This window comes from Lathyrus oleraceus, chromosome 2, assembly GCF_024323335.1.
Source record: "Lathyrus oleraceus cultivar Zhongwan6 chromosome 2, CAAS_Psat_ZW6_1.0, whole genome shotgun sequence".
NCBI classification, from domain to species: Eukaryota; Viridiplantae; Streptophyta; class Magnoliopsida; order Fabales; family Fabaceae; genus Lathyrus; species Lathyrus oleraceus.
The window spans coordinates 488,859,130-488,880,422 of NC_066580.1; positions in this window are offsets into that span (position 1 = coordinate 488,859,130).

The window sequence follows — 21,293 nt, forward strand, 5'->3', positions numbered from 1 at the left end:
GCGCTCCGAGAACACCACAAAAACGCGGAAATACACCGTGTTGTTTATCTTTTTCCGATCCTCTGGCTTAATCTGGAGTTTCGATCCTCTGGCTGAACCTATACTCAATTTAGTCCTCTGGTTGGATATTAATTTTGATCCTCGGGCTGGATACGATTTTGATCTCCTGGCTAGATCTTCTTCGATCTTCTGGCTAGATCTCCTTCGTTTCGATTCTCTGGCTGAATCTATTTCCTTTGATTCTCTGGCTGAATCTACCTCGATCTTCTGGCTAGATCTGAATTGTTGCGATTTTCGATCTTCTGGCTGAATCTGAACTTAATTTGATTCTCTGGCTGAATCTACTTCGATCTTCTGGCTAGATCTGAATTGTTTCGATTCTCTGGCTGAATCTATTTCCGGTCTTCGGGTTAGACCTGACTTCGATCTTCTGGCTAGATCTTCTTCGATCTTCTGGCTAGATCTCCTTTGTTTCGATTCTCTGACCGAATCTATTTCGATCTTCTGGCTAGATCTGGATTGTTTTGATGATAAATTCCCATCATTAGGATCCTGCATCTGAGGCATGCGCTGGTTGACCCTCTTTTGAAATCTACACCCAACCTTCATATTAGATATGCAGCTTCGAGCATATTCCACTTTTGGGCTTCGTACATATTCTTCGGGCTAGAACATGTTGTAACGACTCCTCAATTAAACTTGCTGGGGAAATAAAGCTTGTAGGCGACTTCATTGGGGAATCTTCAAATTGAGCCTCAGGCTGACTCTTGGGAAAACGATTCTCAGGCTGAATCTTCAAAAATGACCCTCATGCTGGATCACGGGAAAACGATTCTCAGGCTGAATCTTCGAAATGACCCTCAGGCTGGATCACTGGAACACGATTCTCAGGCTGAATCTTTGAAATGACCCTCAGGCTGGATCACTGGAACACGATTCTCAGGCTGAATCTTCGAAATGACCCTCAGGCTGGATCGCTCACGCTTGATCCTCCGGCTGGATCTCATGACCTTGGTTGTAAAGTAATTCTTCAGTCTGCTTGGAAGAACCTGTTTATCAGCTTATGTGTATGCTTGATATGATATGCATGCAAATGCAAATGTTATGCATGGTGTAAAAAGAAATCTGCTTGGGGAAGCAAACTCCGGTAGGGAATAGATCGCTGTATCAATCCTTGAATGCTCTGTGGGGAATGATCCGTCTGCCGGGACCAATGAGCCACCAAAAATAAATTGGCTGCTTGAAAAGTCGACCTTGCGGGGGGAGTATCGACTATGGAAACTTGGTTCGGCGAGGCTCTGTGAGGAGAGTCTGTGGGGAAAACACTTCCTGGGGAAATGTCGTAGGAAACGACCTTTGCTGGGGATATGAACTTGCTAATCGTCCTCTAGCTGGGGATTAGAACAAATCTGTTAGAAATAATCTGCTGGGGATGAGATGAACACTGGGAACACCACCCTCTTGTCCGTTGGGTATGCAACCACTCCGCTGTTGCTAGGAAGATACAGTCTGACACCGTCAACTCCGTTGGGGATATATAGTCTGGATACTGTCAACTCTACTGGGGATAGACAGTCTAGATACTGTCAACTCTGTTGGGGAACATGCTCTGCTGAGGAGAGACTTTTTCAACCGCTTGGGGATGAGGATTCATGACTTGGCATCCGGTTCCTGTGACATGCAACCAAAAATACACGTATGCCTCGGGGGAATTACTCGGTTTGAATTCACCGTCCGGGATTAAGCACATTCAAAGCAATTTCAAATGTTTTCCTGTGCAAATCATCTGCAAAAGCCACCATTATGTTCATATGCAATATGTTTTATCAAAAATTCGGAAATTTTTGCAAACAAACTGATAAATGAAAAATAAAGAGGCTCTTTAACTGAATTATTCGACTCTTACTGGGGAGAAAATTTGTGCCAGGAATAGGCGAGGGTATCAGGAAGCTGATCCCTGAAAAGAGGTGATCGCTATAAAAAAAAGAACTATCCTAATGGGCAATGGGGAAACGGGGTCCCACTGAGTTTCGACTCTGCTATGGTTCGTATGTCCTCAAGACGCTCTGCTCATCTTGCTTTCTGAAGTGGATGATTAGTCGATCTTTAACCTTCGAAGATTGCCGGATTGAATGAAACGGTGATATAACACTGATGAACTCAGATCATAGTCATTCGCTTATTCCCTAACTTTTGCCTGGATCGCCCCCTTTTCGGGTTTTCAATCCACCGGGATACCCATTTTTGCCTGAGCCGCCCTTTTGGGTTTTAGACTCACCGGGTGTACTCTCTTTTTATATCCCTAATTTTTGCCTGAACCTCTTTATTCTTTTTTTTTTGGTTCGTCGGGATGCCCTTTTTTTGCCTGGACTATTCTTTTTATCGTCCAGCGGGTCTATTTTATGCGAAGTATTTTTTTTTACTGCGTCTGAGTTAATAGGGGACGGGAAGTCTTCGCCATCCATGGTTGTTAGCATCAGAGCTCCGCCAGAGAAAACTCTTTTAACCACGTATGGACCCTCGTTGTTCGGTGTCCATTTGCCCCTGTGATCTGTGTTGGGAGGAAGAATTCTTTTGAGTACCAATTCACCGACTTGATACCCCCGAGGGCGCACCTTCTGACCAAATGCTTTCTTCATTCGTCTCTGACCGAGATACGTCAATTCTGGGTACGTAGTTCCAGCATAGCACCATTTCCCGTTGGTTTGATTGATGACCAAAGCTGAATACCCGTATACATCCAGGGTTTTAATCTGTATTTTGACGGCTTCCTCAAGTCTTAGGATACAAGCTTCGTATTCGGCTTCATTGTTGGTGCAGGGAAAAGTTATTCTGGCACCAAATGGCATATGAACCCCCTTCCGGTGTGATCAACATTATACCAACTCCGCGACCATTGACGTGGACCGCCCCATCAAACATCATAACCCATTTGGATTCAGGGTCAGGCCCCTCCTCCGGGAGTGGTTCCTCTCAATCTTTCGATTTGAGAAACATGATGTCCTCATCAGGAAAGTCAAACCTCATAGGTTGGTAATCATCAATCGGTTGCTCTGCAAGATAGTCTGACAAGACACTTCCCTTGATGGCTTTTTGTGAAGTGTATTGGATGTCATACTCTGTCAGTATCATTTGTCACCTAGTAACCTTTCCGGTAAGTGCTGGCTTTTCAAAAATATACTTGACTGGATCCATTTTTGATATCAATAGAGTCGTGTGAGTCAACATATACTGTCTTAGTCGGCGAGCAGCCCATGCCAAAGCGCGGCAAGTTTTCTCGAGCAATGAGTATCTTTGTTCACAGTCGGTAAACTTTTGCTAAGGTAGTATATTGCATGCTCTTTTCGACCTGACTCGTCATGCTGACCGAGCACACAACCCATTGACCTTTCTAACACAGTCAAGTACATGATCAACGGTTTTTTTCTCTCGGCCTGTAGACTGGCCTCGATCTTGATTTCTTTCTTGTTGTCTGCGGTACCGATGTTGACGGTCTCAATCACCTCCTGATAAGGTGTAATAGCTCGGTCCTCCTGTTTCAACAATCTGGCTAACCCTTCAGGAAATTCGCAATCTTCCTCAGCCCCTTCTTCGGCTTGATAGATAGGATTGTCGAAGTCATACTTGGCCATAGCAGTGTCGTTAGCAGTGAGATCCGAGTGGTCGGCTCTGCATGATGGAGGATCATGCTTTACCTTAGAATGAGAGATTTTTTTTTTGAAAGAAAGGAAAAACGAAAAAAGAAACATTGCCATTTTTTTTTGTAAAAAGTAAAAAAAAACTGAAAGAAAGAGAACACAAAATTGTTTGCAAAAGCCGTCCTTTATTGATGATAAAAATAATTGCGAAACGTAACTAAATGGATGGCCCTACAAATGAGCCGTTACACCTTGGGCAAAGTGTAAGACTTTATTATGCATGTAATAAAGGAAAACAATAAAAATCACTCTTTCAGTAGAGTAACCCGGACGGTTTTTCGGACGACCAATTGTCGAGCTTTTCTCCTGGGACACACGGGCGAATCCAGCTATCTAAGTCACAGTCGCTGTCAGCCTCGTCTTCATCTGCAACATTGACGACGTGGGGAGAAACCAAACCCCCGCCGGAGAAAGTACCGGCTTCATTCTTCTGAGATCCCGGAGCATACCCCAATTCAAACTTGTCTTCTTTGATGACTAGCTCCACAAATTTGCCCCAACCTTGGGCATTACCAGCCTTAACCACTTCAACAGCTTGTCTGTATGAAGAGATAGAAGTCCGACCTTCTCAAACTCAGGTGAAAAGACAGCTTCGGGCGCGACCTCATTAATGTTTGTAGTTTCGAAGCCCTGACACAGCATCTCATGCATCTCGCCATCCATCTCTACATACTTAAATGTAGACAGGTGGCTAACAAAAATATCCTCTTCCCCACATACAGTGACGATCTGACCTTCTAGTTCATATTTGAGCTTCTGGTGGAGGGTAGAAGTAACAACACCGGCAGTATGAATCCAAGGCCGACCTAGCAGACAACTGTAGGCAGGCTGGATATCCATCACATAAAAGGTGCTCTTGAACACCTGCGGTCCAATCTTAACTGGCAACTCAACTTCGCCAAAGACAACTCTCTTAGAGCCATCAAAAGCCCTCACAACTAAGTTACTTGGCCTCAGGATGATGCCATCGCAATCCAACTTCATTAAGGCTTTCTTTGGAAGAACATTCAGAGAAGAGCCTGTATCAACCAAAACATGGGAAAGCACCACCCCTTTGCACTCCATTGTGATATGCAAGGCTTTGTTGTGATTCCTGCCCTCAGGTGTCAGGTCATTATCGGTGAAACCTAGCCCCCGGCTAGCGTTTACATTGGAAACTACCGACTCCAGCTGGTTAACAGTTATCTCCGGTGGAACATAGGCCATATTCAGTACTTTCAACAAGGCTGCTCTGTGCGCCTCAGAGCACAGCAATAATGAGAGAATGGAGATCTTTGAGGGTGTCTGATTTAGCTGGTCGACTACCTTGTAGTCACTTTTCTTGATAATCCTCATAAACTCATCCACTTCCTTCTCGAATGCGGTCTTAGGAGGATCTTCCTCAGCAGTAACCTCTTCGGTGGATACCTGTTTCCTTTTAGCCTTGGCAGCTGCCTCGGCTTCAGTATTCGCGCGTAATATTGATGGTGCAAATAGGCGTCCACTGCGGGTGAAGCCACCAACCCCTCCAACATTGTCTACAGCGGAGCTACCAATGTCAATGTCTTCTTCGTTAACTTTCTGCCCCTGGCAGTAGATATCAGCCCCATAGTGCCACGGGATAGCACTGTCTTTCTCATACGGAACAGGTCCTGGTACCGTGATGGTGATTGGACCAACCAAAGTCGGTTGAGGGCTGTCAGAGTAAATTGCGACTGGTGCTGAACTTTCGATGTTCACCGCTGCTGGTTCTGTACTTTCTGGGAAATATATTGTTGTCGGAGCGAGTCTCTCGGGAACATATATTTCTTCAGGAGTGAAATAAAACGTCACCGTTGATACATCATTCTTCACCGGACGGGCCTGATCGAACTGAAGACAACCTTCATCTATCAGCTGCTGAATACCCCTTCTCAAACTGTCACATCCGTTTTCGACAGCTTGACAATTTCTGCATTCTTCCCCACAGCCCGGGAAAATCTGTCCTTTCAGAAGTCGGTCTTTAACCACCGATAGCGAAGTCTTCACCTTAGTTACATCAGAAACCAAATTCAAAGTTTCCCCACTATCAACAGCATTAATCCTCTGCCCGCCGTGAGCCGACATCGGGTTCTGGATAACATTAGGCACCGGAGCAAAATTGATAGCCTAGGCATCTCTCAAATCTTGTACCTTTAACTGGAGAGCCTTGCAATTATCTGTAGTATGGCCAGGTGCGTTGGAATGAAAAGCACATCTGGCGTTGACATCATAACCTCTAGGCAAATTATTGGGAACGATTGGTGGGGCCAGAGTTCTCAACGTAACCAGATTCATGTCAATCAGCTTGGGAAGTAATACTGAATAAGGCATTGGGATTGGCTCGATGACCCGGTCCGTCTGCCTTGGACATTATTGATAGTGTCTCTGCTGACCCGGATTACCTCCTTGTTGTTGATTGTTGTACCTGGGTTGTTGTTGCGGATGATATTGCGGCTGAGGAACAGGTGTTGGAATAGTGACTGCGGCCACTTGATCTTGATAATAATTAGGGCGTCCTCTACCCCTGCCTTTGCCGGCATACACAACGCTTGTCTCGCCTTCTTTTCTTCGCTGACCGTTACCAGCAAACGGTCTCTTGGGACCTGATGAGTTGGAAGCACTATTGTCTTGAATTCGGCCCATCTTCAACAGACTCTCGATTCTTTCTCCAGCAATTACTATCTCTGCAAAGCTGATTGACGGGCAAGCAGCCAATCTCTTAATATAATTGCCTTGAAGAGTGTTCATGAACATGTCTGCCATCTCCCTTTCAGACATAGGGGGTTGGACGGACGCAGCAATCTGTCTCCAACGCTGAGCATACTCTCTAAAGGTTTCCTTGGCAGTCTGAGACATACCTTGCAACAAGGTCCGATTTGGAGCCATGTCCAAGTTGTATTGATATTGCTTGACAAAAGCCTCTGCCAAGTCTTTCCAGCTCTTGATGGTAGTACGAGACAAATGAGAATACCATTCACGAGAAGCTCCAGTTAGACTGTCTTCAAAATAGTACATCCACAGCTTTTCATCTTCCGTGTGAGCTCCCAACCTTCCCAGATAAGATTGGAGATGAGTGCGTGGGCAAGAAGCCCCGTTGTATTTCTCAAAAGTAGGGGGTTTGAACTTGTGAGGAATCCTTACTCCCTGAACCAGACCAAGATTTGTGACATCAAAGCCTAAGGAATTTTGAGACTCCAAAGATTTGAGCTTCTCAGCAAGCTCATCCATACGGCGAGTGGTCTCGAGGGCCTCGTCGTGCAAAGAAAATTGATCACACTGATAATCTTCAGTAACAGGGTGCCCGTTAATCCGAATTCCTTGATTCACATTGTACCTTCCGCCAATACCATTTCCAACATTCCCTGTGTTGCCAACATTACCCGGGTTTCCATCAGCATTTGCGTTACCCGCGTTACCAGTGTTCACAGGGTTATCAGCGTTCCCAGGGTTACCAGGGTTTCCCTCAACATTTGGTATCTCCACCTCCGGATCGTGTCTCGGTTGCTCAACCAATTCCCTCAGCTTTTCCTGACCTGCTACCATACCAGTCATCAATGTCATGAACTGATTCATCCTTTCACGCATATCAGCCAGCTCTTTCTGTACTTGGTCCATCGCTAGTTGTGGACGATTTTCCTTTGTCGGGTACCTGTGGACTCGCTTGGGACCAATAACTTCCTGATACAGGGAACAAACATTAGACACTGCGGTGACACCTGCAAAACAGACAAGGGTTAATATGCATGGTATGCGATGCACTGCTTGTTCAGTTTTAAGGCACCCCCGTTTTGAAAGGGAATACCCTGCAAATGAATAAGCATGAGATGTTGGATGCAAATATGCAGATGATGTTATGCAATGCAAAGGCATGTCAATCAGAATTGATGTATCTGCTTGAACATCTGTCAGGTTGCACTGTCTGGAGAGAAATTAAGAGCACACCAAACAAAGGTCATGGGATGGATCATGTTATCCTTAATATCAACCACCCATCTTGGTGGAGTATGGTTTACATCTTATCAACACCCGAGTTCCATTGATATTAAGGATACCTGATCGGATTAACCATGAATCAAGGGTTTGTTGCAAGTCACGAGCATGGAGTTTAGGTTAAGAACCATCCAAAAGGAGTGTACTAAGGTTTAAACCTGCCAAACATGTTCTACAAAAGGTTCCCATAGTCATAATCCCATCTTTCGGATATTATCAGAGGAACGACTACTCGTATTCCAACAATATTCTCAAGAGAGACTCTTATGAGTGTAGTATCACGTAACAATCGTATCAAATCTTACACTTGAACGACTTTCGCACTACGTCCTACAAATAGGCCAAGATGGGTTTGGTAAACTAAGGTCCTTGGCTTCTTAGGTCTATATTGGAACAAGTAATGTCTAACCACAACTTACTTATGTGACATTATTGATCTCAACACGACCTCCACCAAGTGAATGGGCTTGCAAGTCAACTCGCTAAGGAATAACTCCACACAAGTCGACAGGACTATGCCATTCTCCTATCCTAAGTGCACTCGAGTTCGGGTATAGAACTCATCTCACAAAGATCACCAAGCAGCCATAGCCAGCCAACAGATAAAGCAATGATATGTACACAATGCAATAAGGTAAAGCAGGTAAATAAATAACCGTACAAAAGCATGAACACCCAATAAACAAACTACAAAAGCTAGGAGGGACGCGCTTAGGGAAACCGGGTCCCCAGCAGAGTCGGATGTTGTCGCAACCTGAAAAATACAGTGCGAAAAAAAACAACCGGCGAAAGAAAAAGACAGAAGAGTCGCCACTGTGCGTTATTCATCCCAAAGGAGGGAAAGGAAACGCTCGAAGTAAACCTGAAAAAGGAAAGGACAAGACGGGGTCTCGCAACCAAATCTTGGGTTCGGGAGTCGGTTATGCGAAGGGAAGGTATTAGCACCCCTACGCATCCGTAGTACTCTACGGGATCCACTTTTGTAGTTCTTGTCTAAAGGGTGTGGGTTTATCTTGTGCTGTTTACAAAAAAAAAAGGTTAAATGAAAATGACTCGCGCGGATGTCGCATCCACTGCATACGTATCTCATCTGAATATGAGAATCAGAGTCTTCGTAGCTCGGCTACCTATGGGTTGGGGGGATGTGTGCTCGCTAAGACATCACGTCTTATGCCTACGTATCTCATCTGGCCTGAGAATCAGAGCAAAACGTAGTTCGGCTAACTACGGGGTTATGGATTGGGTTTTGGACGAACGACGTCACTACGCAATCTACCGGATGCTCGACCTTTGGAGACTTACTCGCCTGTAGTAGAAGGAGTAAACGCGTTGCTTTGGGTTTTAGGGTTTGGGATGCTCGAGGGAAAAAAGGCAGTCCTTGACGAAGGAACCGCGCTACCTGCAGGGATATGAATACAAAACACAAAACATGTATCTCAAAGTAAAATGCCACCAAGGGGCTCAAACGTTGCCTCCTATCGAGGTCTTCCAGCTAGGAAAGCGGTAAAATGCGGGAAAAATGTAAAAGTACCACGCGGATAAAGATCCGAAGTAACAGCAATTAGAGGAGTAAGAAACCCTGAGATCCTTCCAAGCTAATGTCATCAAAGAAAAGTGAGTCAGTACAGGTAATCGGAATGAACCTCCAGGGGTTATCCCACAAATAAAGTGGGAAACCACGCAAGTTATCCCTGCAAAAGTCATGTGAGCCCTCACAAAAATTCAACAAAAGGGTTAGTGAAACACCATAAGCATTTTTCCATGAACAACAGTATGGTTTCAGAAACCTCAAACCCTGTGGCATACACTCAAAAATTAAAAGGTTAAACATTCAAGGCATTGTTTATACATTCATATACATATTAAACCCATGGGCGAAAAAACCTAATGAAATTCATTCATCATACCTCATACATTTAGAGTATTCAACTTCAAAGCAAAAGGTAATGGGAATAAAGGCAAACCTGATTGGAGAGCTTGATTGAAATTGAGTTGCACCCGTGAGGTTTACAAAACAATCTTCAGGGTTTATGTGAGGCAGAGGTGATTCTGTGTAGTTGAGTTCCCTTCGGGGTTTGGAGGCTGCTCTGAACTCCGTTAGGTCTTCTCTCACTATCTTTTTCCTCAGGGTTTTGTTCCAAGGAAACCTCAGAGTATTTTGCTTCTCTTCAAAATCCCCCTTTTTGTTCTGTGTTCTCTCAAGTGAAGCCTTGGTATTTATAGACTGAATTTCATGGTTTTGTGGGCTCAAATGAGAGAGACCCAAGTCCAAAAATTTTTATTATATTTTATTTATTTAATTATTTAATTAATTAATTAATTAATTAATTAATTAAAATTTTTTTATTTTTATTTTTATTTTATTTTTTTTTTGTAAAAAATTATATTATTATTTTTTTTCGTTTTTTTTTTTTTTGATCTAATTCTGATTGACATGATGAAATGCAATATGAAATGCTAAATGAATGCATGAATGAGGAGGGCAAATTTTGGGGTGTTACAGATGTTTCCTAGAAATTAGAGCAATTGGGACCTTAAAGAGTTCCCATTCTTAATTTGGTTCATAACATGGTGGTTCTGATTCATTAATGGTTTTATAGATGGCTTCAGAACCACACTGAATTTATTATTGTTGAATTGTAATTTTTTGTGTCGAAGCAGGTTGCTCGATAAAACCAAGAAGTATCGAATCACCTAGTGTGTCGAGTTGTATTAGTGTGTCGAAGTGTTGAAGCATGTTGCTTCACACAAGATTTCGACTTAGGCATATTTTTAGTAGTGTTAACTATTTTGGACTTTTATAGTTTTGGGCTTTGGCTTAGGGAGCAAGCTAACCTAAATCTATAAATAGAGGGAGTGACTGTTATTCTTATATGAAGAGAAGAGAGAACTCATAATATTGTATTCATAGAATTTTCCAGTTGCAAAGTGAATAAAGAAGTTTTCCACAAGTTGTGGGAAGAGAGAAAACTCTGTAGAAAATATTCTTTTTCTTCTCCAACGTTCTTTCTTTTTTTTTCTCAATTGCTCTTTTTATTATCATTGTGTGATTGATAACAATCCTGTTCATCAAGATTGATTGAAATTCTCCATAGGTTATGGTGGATTTCCAGCATCTAGTATCAAGAGCTCCGGTTTAAGTGATTCGTGGAAAGAAAATAACAATAGCAATGAATCATCCAAACGAGCATTTTCCAGGGAATCTACTAGTTATCAAGAACAGTAATTATGAGAATTGGTGTAAGCAGATAAAGGTTATGTCCTGTTATCAAGATCTTTGGGATCTTGTGAAAAGTAACAACACTTGCAGAAAACGCGACGAATCAAGAAAGGGTTGCACATAAAGAATTGAAAAAGAAAGATTATAAATCTCTCTTTATAATCCAACAATGTGTTGATTCAGATATCTTTGAAAAGGTTAGTGATATAGAGTCAACGAAAGAAGCATGGTAAATTCTGGAGAAGCCGTTTGGAGGCAGGGAGAAGGTGAAAGAGGTGAGGTTACAAACTCACAAAAGGACGTATGAATTGATTCAGATGAAAGACAATGAAAGGATAACTGATTCTTCACTAAGGTTACAAAACTGGTGAATCAAATCAAGGTATGTGGAGAAGTGTTGACATCAAGATCTGTTGTTGGAAAGATCTTGAGGTTGTTGGCTCCAAAGTTCGACCACGTGGTAGTAGCCATAGAAGAGTCGAAAGATTTGTCAAAACTGACAAAGGAAGAGCTTCAAGGGACGCTTAAATTTTCATGAACAAAGAATTGATGAAAGAGCTGCAGGAAATTCAAAGAGTGATATGGCTTTGCAGGCGTAATCAGAAAAGAAAGGAAAGGAAAAAGAAGTTAGAAGGGCAATGAAGGCGGAGGAGGCTACAACTATTCGACTGGTCGAAATCAGCAAGAAGGAAACTCGTCGAATCAGAGAAAACCCTGGAAACAAGAAAACCAAATACATGGTGTTGCAAAAAAGAGTCACATTCAGTGTTACAATTTTCAGAAGCATGGTCATTATTCTAGTGATTTTCCAGAAAAGCAGAAGAATCAAGAAACTTATACAAAGCTAGCGAAACATGAAGAAGAAGAAGATATGTTGTTGATGGTTACAATGAGAGATGAAGATAGATTCAAGGACCAGTGGTACTTTGACTCAGGATGCTCATCACACATGTCTGGAAGGAAAGATTGGTTTGTCAACATAAAGCCCTCAATGAAGAACATGGTGAAATTTCCAAATGACAATACTCTAGCAGCTGAAGGTGTTGGTGATGTTTTGATTATGAGGAAAGATGGCAAGAGGTCAGTGATTTCAAATGTGTTGTACATACCAGACATGAAGAGAAATTTGCTCAGCATAGGGCACTTAGTCGAAAAGAACTACAAGGTGTCGATCAAAGATAAGATGATGAGAGTTCTCGACTCAAATGGAAGGTTGATCTTGAAGGCTCCAATGTCTTAGAATAGAACCTTCAAGATTGAGCTTAGTGTGATGGAGCATAAGTGCCTTACAACAACAACCAGTATAGATGAATAAATATGGCATTATAGACTTGGTCACCTCAATTTCAAAGACATCAGAGATTTAAAGAGAAGAAATATGGTTTCAGGGTTACTAGAAATCGGAATTACAAATGAAGTGTGTGAAGAATGTGTGCAGGAAAAATAGCATAAGAACAACTTCAGTAAGGATGCGGGAAGCAAGTCGAAGGCAATTCTTGAACTCATATACTATGATGTATGTGGTCCTATTCAGGTGGATTCGGTTGGAGGTAACAAATACTTTGTTACATTCCAGATGATTTAAGTCAAAAATTATGGGCTTACCTGATCAAGAAGAAAAGTTAAGTGATCGAGGTATTTACCAAATTTAAATATATGGTCGAAAGACAAAGCAGTCGAAAGATCAAGATTCTGAGGACTGATGATGGTGGAGAATATGTGTCGAAAGACTTCAATGCATTTTTATGTGAAAGAAGGGATTGTGCATGAGGTGGTGCCACCTTACACTCCAAAGCAGAATGGAGTCGCATAAAGGAAGAATAGAACCATCATAAATATGGTGAGAAGTATGTTGAAAGGCAAGCATCTACCCAAAGAATTATGGGGAGAAGTTGTGTCGACTGCAACATATATTATGAACAGATGTCCGACGAAGAAGCTAGAAGGAATCACACCAGAAGAATGTTGATCTAGTGTCAAGCCTAACTTGAGTCATCTGAAGGTTTTTGGATCTATAGCGATAGACATGTGCCAAATCAGTTGAGAATAAAACTTGATGACAAGTCGAGTCAGATGATCCTGATAGGTTATCATTCGATTGGAGGATACACGTTGTTCGACCCAATGAACAAGAAAGTGGTGATTAGCTGGGATGTGATCATAGATGAGCTTAAGGAATGAGATTTGGAATGAAAATGTTAAGAAGGATCAGTGAGAATCTTATATGATGAACCAGCTAGTGGAGTCGAAAGAGAAGTTTGACAAGAAGTCAGAGGTGAAGCAGGCCCAAGTAGACAACAGAGAACAAAACATGTGCCTGCAAGGTTGCAAGAATGTGTGATTACATCAGATGATATGGTCAATGAAGAAGGTGAGATGGTACACTATGCTTTCTACACAGATGTCGAACCAATCAATACAGCTGAGGCATTGAAAGATTCGAAGTGGGTGAAAGCAATGAACAAAGAACTGAAGTCGATCGAAGTCAGCAAAACTTGGCCACTTGTCGAATTGCCCCAAGATAAGTGATGAGCGACGGACGTGTTTGTAGGATTATGACTGCAAGCGTACATCCTATCGTGTAGTTTTAAAAGATTATCGAACCCACAAGGACTAATGGTCAAACTAATGTTATCTATTATTGCAGTGCAAAGCTAAGGCTAAAAGGTATAAGGATTACAAACGAGAATGAAAATACTAATTTCTAATGATTTGAAAGTTATAATGACAAATGAGTCCGCACCTTAGGGATTAGGTAGAATTCGGCACTAAATATGATTTTATTGTGTTAAGTAGAAAATACCGACCTAAAGATCCTGTCTCATACTCTCGCGCTATTGACAAAGATCACACCTCCTAACCACTTGATTTTTCTCTCGCTCGCCCGTTCTAATTAGAAAGCGCATTTTGAAAGTAAATGAGATCCTAAGCGATGCCTAAAGCGCTCTCGTTGTTTTTAGGATCGATGCTTAGTTTCAACTATTTAGTTCCTTCCTCACACTCTCACGCTATCACATTGAACCTTAATTTGTCTCACACTATCGCGTTATTGACAATAAAACATACAATTGGAAACTAAAGCCATAACATAGTTAAATCATAAATTTGCACCTATTATTCCTACCGAATCCCGTCGGTAACGACGACCCTCATACGTCCGACTCAGAATAAATTAGCAAGACATGGTATTATTTGGGAATAACATAATTAACACATTCAAAATTAAGAACAACATGGCATACAAGTAATTTATGCAGTAGAACATGCAAATATCAAAAGCAGTAAAAAGAACCTGAAATTGCTTTAAATAAAACTGGAATAAATCTTGAACTTGAATTTGAATTGACTTGAAAATAAAATAACAGTCGGCTTGTTCTTCGATCCAAGAGTACAATGAAGATGAAAATAAAATTAAAACTAGAACAGGTGAGACAATCCCTCAATGTGAGTTATTGTCACCTTTACAGGTAATTTATGCTTAAATCTAAAAACTCGATTCGGCAGAGCTTCCGCACAACTTGGATACCTTCTAAAATCCATCACAATCCTATTTATAGAGGTTTTGGGACCTGGTAACTCCCTTGGATCGTGCATGAGAAGTGGAGGGAAAATAGTGGATAAAAAATTGTTCAAAACTGCCCACTAGCGCAGTCTTGTTACTGTGCGATAATGGCGAACACCATTAGGGGAATGGCGAACGCCATTCCTTCTAGATTTTAAATGACATGGCAGCGGAGTAAATGGAGAAAGTCATCTCCTATATGGTGAACACCGTCTGGACAGAATGCATAAAACTTGCTATTTTTCTCCTTTTAGCTCCTACTTTGCTTCTTTTTGTGCGAGGCTTCCACAACTTCAATGATATCGGATAATAACTGCAAAACACATAAAAAGGAAGTAAAAGATGATAAAATGCAATAAAACAAATATAAATAACATGTGAAATGAGCCTAAAAACACGATACGATTTCTCGTTATCAAATTCCCCCACACTTAGATCGTTGCTTGTCCTCAAGCAATCACCCAGCGCACAAGATAAACATTTAAATGCAATGTCTGAAACATAGGCATGACGAAACTCTAAGTAGTACGATACTGTTAGGCTAATGTTAGATAAATAGGTACTAGATACCAAAAATAAGGATATCGTAGCGACACACATCCGCATTTCACGGGCGAAAATTCCCCCTATGCAAAACCAATTTTAATCATGCCATTATAACACGACCTACATTCTTTGTTCTTTTTCAACCTCTTTTTCATTCTAGCGCAATCATATTAAGCCTGTTATCCATACACATTCAAGACAGGTGAACCTGTTAGTGACTATGATCTCGCTTTCAATTTTTTCGCACTTAGTAAATTTTGCTTAAGTATCAACTGAATTTTTAAGAATTTGTACTATTGGGCTAAATGATCGGGTGAGGACCACCTAACTTAGAAGGGCCAAATCTTATCACAGGTTTTATTCATTATATTTTTCATTTTTGTATTTTTGCTTGAGATCGTACACTTATTTGCATTGACTTCCTTACTCGTGTGTGTTTTAGGATGGTGTTGACTGCTAGTATAAACTACTCAAGGGTTTACTTAAAGAAACTTAGAATTAAGGTCTTTGCATAATGGTTATTCAAATCAATTTTGCATACTTAGGGAGTTCAGGGTGTTAGGACGGTACCGATATTATCGACACTTTCCCAAGTCTATCTAACAAAGCCTAAACATTATACTAAAGGTGTGTCATGCCATTCAATCAGAACAAATTTTTTACTATTGGTGGTCAAATCTCAGGGAATTCTCAAACAAAAGAAAAAATTATCACGCAATAGGACTCGAAAACACATGTCTGACTCGACCAAAAGCTAAAACTAACTAAGTATGGAAATAATGAAAGTAAAACAATAAATAACAGGGAAGCAGTAAAGCTCCTCCCCCACACTTGAACCAAACATTGTCCTAAATGTTTCAGTGCAAGGCGAAGAAAGGAGTAGTGAAACCTGGTAGGGTGGCTCAGTGATATCGGTCGCGGCCTCTATGTCGCGCAAAACCTCCTCTACCAAAAGTAGGATTGGGCACATGCTGCACGTACTCCCTCATACCTGTCACCTCCATATGCACTCCATTCATATTATCGATGAGGTCGGCAATATGGAGATCCATCCGCTCGACAAAGTCAAGTTGAGTATGCCTGATCTGATCAATGGAGGCCCTAATCTCAGCCTATTGCATCTGAATGTTCCTAAGTAGGACATCATGGTCTGCCTCGACATCATTCCGGTGTCTAAGCTCACTTAGGACATCATCGAGAGTTGTCATCATAGCGATATGGTCATACTCCTCGTGGGGCTGATGTCCGAATGAGGTACCTGGAAAAGAGTCAGGAAAAGCAGGTGCGGTGTGTGCATGGGTGCCAATGTATGGAGCATCCTGATCCATGTTATCGGGCTCGGGTGCGGTGATATCAAAGGTCCAATTAGCGCTCATTCGCACGTTGATACGTGCGACGCAGGGTAAAGTAACTCTCATAACCTCTAGGTTACTAATAATTAGGAAATACTTGTCATCAGGTTTATTTTTCATGAGGCGCATGCTACGACAGTAATCAAGATCGGCAAACAAAGTCTCTAACGACTCAAGCTTAGCCAACTCCGTGCCTAGGTTTAAAGCAAGGTCTATGGATATGATTAGCCCTCTAACACAAATAGGACATCCAGTCCGAGCACAGGTAGACCGAAAGGGTGCGAGTAAAAATAGTGTCGGGTTAACTTTAGTTCCAAATAATGCATAATAAATAATAAAAAGGTATTTAGAATTCACATTGTCGGTATTCTCTCGAACAAAAATAGTATTGGCTAAAATACGGTGCAAATACCGAATGGTCAGGTTTTAAATAGCTGTAGCTTTTAGGCCTTCCCAGTCAGTGGTGGTTTTGCCAGTCAGTTGCTTCCAAAAGTCGAGAGCATTGGATTCCCAATCGCTCTCTAGAGGGTGTTGGCATGCAAAATCATCCCCATGAGGGAATGAAAGTAAATCGGCTAGTTGGTATTGCTTGATAGCGTATGTTATGTTGAACATTCTAAAATGTGCAGTGTCGGTTGTTCGTGAGCCTTTGATAGGAGTGGTGTACCGAAAGGAGCTTAAAAACTCGTAGGTAAGTCGGATAAATGTAGAACTAGTTAAAGTAATAAATTGGGACATACCTAAGTTGTTGAGCATCCAATGGACACTATCGGATAAGCCTAAATCACGAAGAGTAGCATTGCCGAGGTAGCGTGTTGCTAAGACGTCTCTCGTAAAGAGCTTGTGGTATTTGCTCCTCTGATTCTCGCCATCAATTCCTTCAGCGAAAATGATCCCCATGTAATCCACATCTCCTCTTGGTCGAACAGCTCTTGGAGGCATTTTGAATGAATGAAAAAGGAATGGCAAGAGAAGATTATGGTTTGGAGAAGAAAAGAGTGAATGGAAGGGATAGTGAAGTAAGAAAAATGAGTGATTGTGAATTTATAATGAATGGGAGGAAGTTGAGTGGTTGGAAGTTGGAAAGTTTGAGTTAATAGTGTATATAATAGGAAGTTTGAGGGTTTTAATTGAAGAGAGTTTGAAAAACACGCATGAGGGGGAAGAAAAAGGGGGAAAATGCTATGTTTTCCTGATATGATGCTCGCCATTAGGCATATGGCGAATGTCATCTGCCTAAAATACTGGGATTTTCATATTCAAAGCGAATGGAGAACTCCATTAACCTAAAATTCGCTATTTTAGCAATATTAAAGCAGGGAAATCATATTGAGGCGGTACAACAATAAAGTAAAGATAATACATATAATTATAAGGCATGAAATTTTTAAGGACGTACGTAATAAGTGATAGAATAAAATAACTGAAATGCAAAATATATTAATTAAATGTAGGAGTAACATAGGTTCATGTCGATATATTGATTATAAGGTAAGCAAACACTGAAAAATAACAACAAGGGAAACAAATTTCAAAAACAAAATACTAAACATAGAAAAATTCTAAAACTCTAGTACAATCAGTTAACACTAGCTATCACTTTGGTCCACGAGAATGCTCCAGAGAATGAACATGCTGGAAGACTTGTTCGAACTGCTCGTTGACGACATCCATAAATCCTAGGAGGTCCACTCGGAGAGAATCTACTTCTTATATGATTAAATTGACTTCATACCGCAGAGCATGTATAGCGGTGCTGAAATCAACAGGAGGAACGACAGGATGTGCATCAGAAGCGTGTGAATCAACATCAGGAAAGATGGCTTCGGGATTCTCATAATGCTAAGGGTTGTAAGGTGGTGTAGGAGATTCACTCTGGCCCTCTAAGTTGTAGAACCAGTTAGCTCAGTTGTGGACATTGGTTTTCTCATGGTTCGGTAGTGTAAAATTCCTGACTACCTCGTTGTTAATCAGCAACTCAAACTCCAACGGTCCTAGATTGTCAATGATTCCACGGTTGAAACAGAAGTGCAAGTGCATAGGGCAGATACCACCAAAAGCATGTAGACGGTTAAGCGGGTATCTCAAATCTATAGCGTCAACAATCATGGTTATTAAACCACCAATGATAATGGGACCGTGTGTCTCTCGGGAGATCTTAGCTAGGATTTCTAACATAAAGGAAGTCGCATTCATTGGTCTCCCTTGGGAGGCACGGTATAGGATAAAGAGTTCGTCATTAGAAACATCGGTGATGTTCTCTTCCTTGTCGAACAGGGTGTGAGCCAGGATCTTGTGAAAGTACCGGATAGTTGGGTTATGGATACTCTCTAAAAACATGGTGTCAGGTTCAGGGTGACAATTCCTGGTTATGTTTCCCCAAAAAGAGTCAAGGTCCAGATCTGTGAAGGCGTCATCAGGGGTAATGGTATAAGTAACTGGTCCACCAGGGAATCCTAATAACTCAGCCATCTCGCGGTGTCTGAAACGGTACTTGGTTCCGAACAGCATAAATGTAGCCAGACCTCTACCAAATCATATTCCTATGTTAGGGTCATAATATAGGGAACTCATAAATTCTAGGGTGAGCCTATGGTATTGGCTATACCTCTTCCTCATAGCAAAATTTTCCCATCCTACTTGGTTCAGAAGGTACATAACATTGTCTCTCAGTCCTAGGGTAGTCAGGGTCAGTCCATCTAGATAAATAGAAAGTGCCATCTCCCTCTATGCTAACATGTCGAAACGACACCTCTGATTTTCGTTCCTAAATACAACTTCCATATCGTCAACGTTCTACATATTCCTAAGTTAGTGATAAGTTATCTTAAGCTATGTTAGCCTGAAAGTAAAAAAGGTCATACTATTAGTAAAAAGGTACTGCATGTTAGTATTAGAATATGTAGTAATAATAATAATAGTAATAGTAGTAATAATAATAGAAAAGAAAAAACTAAAAACAAACATGGGATAAAAATAAAAATGAAAACAAACTAAAAAGAAAAGAAAAGGATTAAAGGGCGAGGATTTTGTTCCGCGAAGCGCTTCGTTTAATGTCGGGAGCTCGACATAAATTTAAATGGTGTTAACCTTTTGAAAGAGCAGGTAGACATTCTAGTTTATAGCTTATGCTAAAATATTTATTTTCTATATTATGGTAGTGCTTTAGTCGCTGCCCATTTACAATGAATGGTTCATTGGTTTTACCTCTTATTTCTACAGCTCCACTCTGGAAAGCTCTTGTGACCTCAAAAGGGCCTGACCATCTAGAATGAAGTTTGCCTGGGAATAGTTTGAGTAGAGAATTAAATAGAAGGACTACGTCACCCTCCTTGAATTCTCGCCTTGTAGTTCGTTTGTCATGCCACTGTTTGGTTCTGTCCTTATAAATGTGGGCATTCTCATAGGCATCTAGTCTAAGTTCTTCTAGTTCATGGATATCCAAAATTCGTTTCTCGCCTCGAGCTGTGTAATTTATGTTAAGGGTCTTAATGGCCCAATAAGATTTATGCTCGAGTTCGACAAGTAGTTGACATCATTTACCATAAACCAGCTTGAATGGTGTTGTTCCTATCGGGGTTTTGTAAGTTGTCTTATAAGCCCATAGAGCTTCATGAAGTTTGGCAGACCAATCTTTCCTAGAGGTTGCAACGGTTTTCTCCAAAATATGTTTTATCTCTCTGTTGGAAACTTCAACTTGCCCACTTGTTTAAGGGTGATATGGTGTTGCTACCCGGTGTTAGACTCCATATTTCAACAACAATCTCTCGAAGATTTGGGAAATGAAGTGAGAGTCTCCATCGCTGATCACGAGTCTTGGTACACCGAATCTAGGAAAGGTTTAATTTTTGAAAATCTTAATCACTACTCGTGAATCGTTAGTGGGAGAGGCTACTTGTAACACCCTTCTAAATACCCCAATTCTTTAATTAAAACAACAGCATATAAATCAATATCAGAGTAATCATGCACCAAGGGTGTCACATAATACTTCACATAATTCACCGTAAAAATCAGTCATGCTCATTATTTAATCCAACATAAACACTTCTTTAAAAATTCGCAGCGGATAGAAACATTCAACATCTGTAATATCTTAAAATTAACATTTATTCAACAAATAAAACATCCCGTCCCGATGTTACATCTATCAGAGCATGACCCACTAAAACCACTCTAGACTTCAAGCACTAGCTTCTACTCAACTCACTGCTCGTTACCTGAAAAATATAACTGTAAGGGTGAGTTCCTCAATCGATATAACAAATATTATAAATCATCATGTTATGTTAAGTAACTTTACACGTTAATCACCCACATCATATCATGCATTCGGTAGCAGCATATTCAACTCAACATCATATTCAAACACAACGTAAATGCAACCCAAATGAGACTCGACTCTTCATGCATGTGGTACCATTTGGAGTAAAACTCCCAACTTAAAATCATTGCCAGTTTAGTGGGCATCAAGGCATAAGCCTTCAACTTTCAACTTAAAATTTTTGCCAATCCAGGCCAACGTGGTGTGAGCAAAAGCCCCATAATTTTTGCCAATCCAGGCCAACGTGGTGTGAGCAAAAGCCCCGACTTAATGCATATGAATGTATATGGCATGTACGACTTGAAAGTTCAACAACATAATAACAACGACAACATAACAGTTTTTTTCAGCAACAACAACTTAAAAATCAACTTTGGCTCATCAGCCTACAACTCAGCATTTTCAACAAAACAACTTATATTCAACTTTGGCTCATCAGCCTACAACTTAATATTTTCCACAAAACAATTTATCAACATATTTGCATCAACATTTCGCAACATAGACTCCACGAATTTATTTATCACAATTGGATACAATAGGCCAATCACCAATTACGCTTACATCATAAAAATCAACCATTTTTACATACTGCAGCAGT